This window comes from Engystomops pustulosus, chromosome 1 (genome assembly GCF_040894005.1).
Source record: "Engystomops pustulosus chromosome 1, aEngPut4.maternal, whole genome shotgun sequence".
NCBI lineage: Eukaryota > Metazoa > Chordata > Amphibia > Anura > Leptodactylidae > Engystomops > Engystomops pustulosus.
Genome location: NC_092411.1, coordinates 65,740,371 through 65,746,370, shown reverse-complemented (window position 1 = coordinate 65,746,370; position 6,000 = coordinate 65,740,371).

The following is a 6,000-nucleotide window of genomic DNA, read 5'->3' as shown; positions in this document are numbered from 1 at the left end:
CAGGCTATTCCACAGATTGACAGTTCTTATAGTAAAAAAAGTCCTGTCACCACTTGTGATCAAACCTTGTTTTCTCCAGATGGAGACAGTGCCCCTCGACTTTTGATTTGGAATAGCTTTCCAACATAATTTTGTATGGACCATTTGTATATTTATATAAATTAATCATGTCCCCTCGTAGTCGTCTCTTTTCCAGACTAAATAAATCTAGCTTTTTTAATCTTTCCTCATAACTGAGACCCTTAATACCCCTTATCAGTTGTGGCTCTTCGTTGAACTCCAGCTCCAGAGCATCCTTTTTATAGACTGGTGCCCAGAACTGGATGAAATATTCCAGGTGAGGCCAAACCAATGCCTTGTACAGTGGTAATATTACATCCCTATCCCGAGAGTCCATGCCACTTTTGATAACAATGACAAGATCTTGCGTCAAGGACATATGTTATATGTGGATTTTTAGCCAAGTGGATGACCAAACACTCAGTGTGTCCGAGTCACCCTGCAGCCCAATATATTACACTTACACAGCTTGGTGTTTTCTGCAAAAATACACAGTGCTATTAATTCCTACCTTTATATTATTAATAAAAATGTTATATAATAGTGGGCCAAGCACAGAGCCCTGTGTCACACCACTTATAACTGGTGATCATTCTGGGAAGGAATCATGACCACAACTCTCTGGATACGATCCTTCAGCCAGTTTTCAATCCAATTGCAAATGATTCCTGCCAAACCAATAGCCCTTATTTTACCCATCAGGGGTCTATGTGGGACAGTGTTGAATGGGTATGAAAAGTCCAAGAACACAATATTCAAAGCAGCTCCTATGTCCAGGCATCCGCTCACCTCTTCATAGAAGCAGATCAGGTTAGTCTGACAACTTCTATCCTTTGTAAACTCATGCTGGCCATCACTTATTATAAAATGTGATGTCACATACTCCTCTATGTAGTATTTCATGAGTGGGGGAGACTGCAGGGTATTGAGTGAGTGGGGGAGGCTGCAGGGTATTGAGTGAGGTGGGGGAGGCTGCAGGGCATTTCTGTTTTTTTGTGGTAAAATTAGGTGCCTTGGATTATATTTAGGTCAGCTTATACTCGAGTATATATGGTGTTTAGAGGGTCCTTGTGAGGGAGATATAAGTTAAGGTGTTAACTATTCCCTTAATGAAGCATAATATAACTCTACTGTCTACTGTCATGACCACTGCCGCAGACCCACTACAGCAGCAGTATCAGACTGAAGCAGGTACGCAGCAGTGTGGAAACAGCATTGCCAACCTCTGTATACAAACAGACATCCGGCAGTGAGGGGTGGCACCGCAGCTGAATGAGAGCGCGGATATAGGTGAGTATAAGCTCTTTATTATTTTTATTAAAAAATATGCATACCTGGACAAGGTATTGCAGGGCAAGAGAACAGGTTTGTGCATAACCATCCCCAGAGGGTCTCAAGATCAACAGTTCAGTGTGGTTTACTGAATGGACCTTTATTCGCTTTTACAGAAAATGCCAGCTAGTGCTTTAGCATTCCCGTTGGGGATGTCCCCGCCATGCTAGACTCTTGCTGTATATCCACTGCTAACTGCTCACAGCTCATGGAGTTTATATCCCATGAAGTATTTGATCCATCAAAAACCCCTGTCAGCATGAACATAAATGTAGCTGAAGCACAAAGAGACAAAGCATTTCCTGGGGGGCAAATGGTGGGCAACATAAGATACATGCTAATAAAGATGATAGGTTTCCAGACCCTCCCCAGACACCAAAGCGACAGTGGTGGAGATAGAAGCAATATCTATCATTAAAAATAGTGTTCTGTTTACAGGTATTGAAGTTGAAGGGGGACTTAAAAGGGTTACGCCCATGAATGAAGATAATTTTTAACCCTTTACTTTACAATTTTACTCAGCTTTATTGCTGATTTAGCTCCTATCACTCTCTAGGCTCTCCCTGTCTCTCTAAGCAAACACATTATTATTCCTCTAGTTCTATGTGATGCTCAGGGTACAGGTTTATATACACTTTCATTTGGTCTGGACATTGTACTAGTATCTGACACATAGAAAGAGAGATGAGACAGATCAAAGATGAGATGATGAAATCCATGAGATGCATATAACATACAATTCTATTCTCATCTCTGCTACATCTCATCCACAACATACTGTCAGATCTGCTGTGGCTACCTCCCCCTCCCCTGGGTAAAGACATTATCTGTCTTTAGCTTGTAAGTTTGCTCTCCTCACACTGATTTCCAGCAGGGGGTCTTTGTGGGACCTCATCTTCAAATGCAAGGGTGGGGGCTGGAGCACAGAGAGAAGCTCAGTGCAACGTTAGACAGGCGAACAATGGCGGTCATTTACTAAGGGCCCGATTCACGTTTTCCCGACGTGTTACCCAAATATTTCCGATTTGCGGCGATTTTCCCTGTATTGCCCTGGGTTTTTGGCGCACGTGATCGGATTGTGGCGCATCGGCGCCGGCATGCACGCGACGGAAATCGGGGGCGTGGCCGAACGATAACCCAACGGATTCGGAGAAACCGACGCATCTTTTTAAAAAAAGTGTCGCGGGACACACGCTTACCTTATAGGAGCATGCACTCCAGCGGACTTCGGGGAACTTCAGCGCAACAGCGACATCTGGTGGACGTCGGAGGAACTGCCTTAGTGAATCGCCGGAAGACCCGAATCCACCGCACAAAACGTGCCACTGGATCGCAAATGGGCCGGGTAACTAAATCTGCCCCAATATGTCTTCCCGACCCTAAAGTCAGAAGAATCATTGCGAGATCCCCGGGCAACCAAAATTGTGTACACCAGGACTGATATAGGCAGGTTGGAAATATATCTGTGAAATTATATAAACAGTGACTTAGAGAATGTGTTATTTTGTTATGCTGAGTATATTTAAGAATCTTGTCTTCATGGGAATACCCCTTTAAGATTTTTTCTGGGATAAGGAAATAATGTGATATTATTGATAATGCGTTCTTGTAGCTTTCATCATATGAAATCTGAATTTCTTACCATTGTTATGTTTTTACTTTTTTTAGCCCTTCAATATTTCGGTGAATAGATATTAGTATAAATCCTTAAATTGTATAATATACATAATAATATAACATGATTACATATAAAATGATGCCTGCATTAATCCACCCTTCAAATACATGGTTTAAATAGTTGCACCATACATCTATCTATAGCTATGTATCTAGAAAATGCAATACATAAATATGGAATAAGCGTAGTGCCACTACTCATTTGTCTCAGACTTACAATATGACAGAAAATTCTCCTCCAAGTCTTTTACACTGGCTTCATCTATCACTTTGTCCGCACAGTCATCACAGCAGAACAACACAAGAAAACTAACACCATAAAAATCTGAATAATTCATCTCTTCATGTAACCTCTGACGTCAGGAAAGCTCTAGGATTTCAGTTTTCATTCTGCACACTTAATCCAATATCCATCTTGAGTGCATCAACTGTATACAGTCTACAGAAAACCTTCATATTTACACCCTGGAAGAGCAGAACAGAAAGCAGAATAAAAGACTAATACTACCTGTGTGGACAAGCTTTTATTTTCATTTTCAGCCTTTTACTTAAAGGGATATTCCATTAATAGCAAGTTATCCCCTATCCACAGCTTAGGAAATGCATAGTAAATTCCAATCTGATGCTCCATGCCAGTCTTTACCCATAACCATTACTGTGGTAATCTACTCAATCTATTCATGTGATCACATGCCAGTGATCTCATAGATACTGAGTGATGTAATCAAGTAAAGAGAACCTGGCACAGACCACCAGAGTGGTGTTTCTGGAAATGTATTACATTAATATTGGTTGTGTTGCATTATCACGTTTTCTCATTATGGACATTTAATTGTTTAACAGATCCATTGTTCTATATAATCACTTCTGTTACAGTGTAATCATATTTGTGATGATTAAAAAAGGTGAAATGTTGAATTGAATATTTATTTTGATATTATTCCTAAATGTGATAATATCAAACAAATAATAATTTAGAACAGGAAATATAATTATATCTGCTCCGAAAGGCAATCCTCAGATGGTTAAAATATGTGTGATTACATTATATTATAAGAATTAGTGGGGGTTTAGCGGAGATATAGTTCTTATTCACTTGGAAAACATAAGGATGGTTAAATTGGAGATTAATAAAAGAAAAAGTGGCAAGGCTTGGAATGATGACAAACTGAAATCTGCAATTATCTGTGATATTTTTTTGCACCCAGCAAAATGTAACTTTAGATCTGCTACAAACTGGCTAATCGCTTCTAGTAGATGAAGCTGAATATGAAATGAACTATAATCTTAGTGTAATTAACTGCAAAGTAGAAAGAATCTGCCAATGAAAGATCAAAAGCCAGAAAAGGTTTTATTTTTCTCTTTTTTGACATTAAACGTTTTCCATCACAATTTGTGAACATCATGTGAGCAGTAAGAAGTACAAGGATCAAACCTTCTACTGCATAAAGTAAGAGTTTTCTATGGTTTTCTACCCCTTAAAGATATGTGTAACTCAAACCTGATCTAAAAATATTCAAATTCTTGGCAGAGTCTATTGATGTGTGGGAGGACAGATAAACACCCTAGTAGCCTCTGTCAATAATTTGCATATTTGTGAGATACAGTTTCGATCATGTTTGGAAATATTAAATTATTAGAGAAAGATAGTTTGGGGGTGAGAACATAAAGAAGAACCTGCTATTGGATTAACCATGATAGGTAGACTCCTGATGGTAGGTTTCCTTTAACCCTTTAAGGACGCAGGGATTTTTTGGGAAATTTTTCTCTTTCCACCTTCAAAAATCCATAACTTTTTCATTTTTCCATGTACAAAGCTCTGTGGGGGCTTATTTTCTGCATAACAAATTTTACTTTTCAGCGGTTAATTATCATTCCATGCCGTGTGGGAAAAAATTCCAAATGTGGTGAAATTGGCAAAAAAACGAATTTGTGTTAATTTCTTGTGGGCTCAGTTTTTACGACTTTCACTGTGCCCTCAAAATAACACTTCTGCTTTTCTTCTTCGGTTCGGTACGATTATGGTGATACCAGATTTATATAGGTTTTATTGTGTTTTCATACATTTCAAAAATTTAAAGAATGTGTAAGAAAAAAATCATCATCTTCTGACGATAATAACTTTTTCATTGCTACCATTTTGAGGACTTTATGACCTTTTGATAACTTTTTATTACATTTTTTATGTAATGTAAAATGGTGTAAAAATAACATTTTGGACATTTGGCCACTATTTTCCCGTTATGTGGTTCACCGCCGGCAATAATCGTTTTTATTTTTTAATATTTTAATAGGGCATATTGAGAGGCGGCGATACCTAACATGCTTGTGATTTTTACCGTTTATTACATTTTATATCAGTTCTAGGGAAAGGAGGGTGATTTATTTATTTTTTTTAATTATTTTTATACCTTTTTGTTTTACTACTTTTTAGACCCTCTTGGATACTTTAACCTTAGATGGTCTGATTGTTCCTACCATATACTTCAATACTACTGTATTGCAGTATATGACATTTTTACACACTATTCATTACAGTGAGCAATTGGCTCATTACAACTAAACAGAAGAATGCATGCCGAAACTGAAAAATCAGACGCAAGGCTGTCATTGACCGGACGACAAGAGGGAGAGTGACAATTGTAATCAAGATTGCAGTGCCCTCGTGTCACCATCTTTTAAATGCCACCGGCGGCATCAGTAGGGTTAATACCCATCCATGTTAGCACCGATTGCATGAATTAGATGAAGATGTTTGCTGCAGCAAAGCCCACCTTGTATGAAGAGGGCTATCCCCGTGAGCCCTCTTCATACAGCCCCCGCACCTCTGTGCCGTACATGTAAGGCACTGAGCGTGAAAGGGTTAAAGCATTTTTATTTTAATTTTAGAAGCCAATAGTGCAGGTGATATGTGTGTATACAGCTGATAGT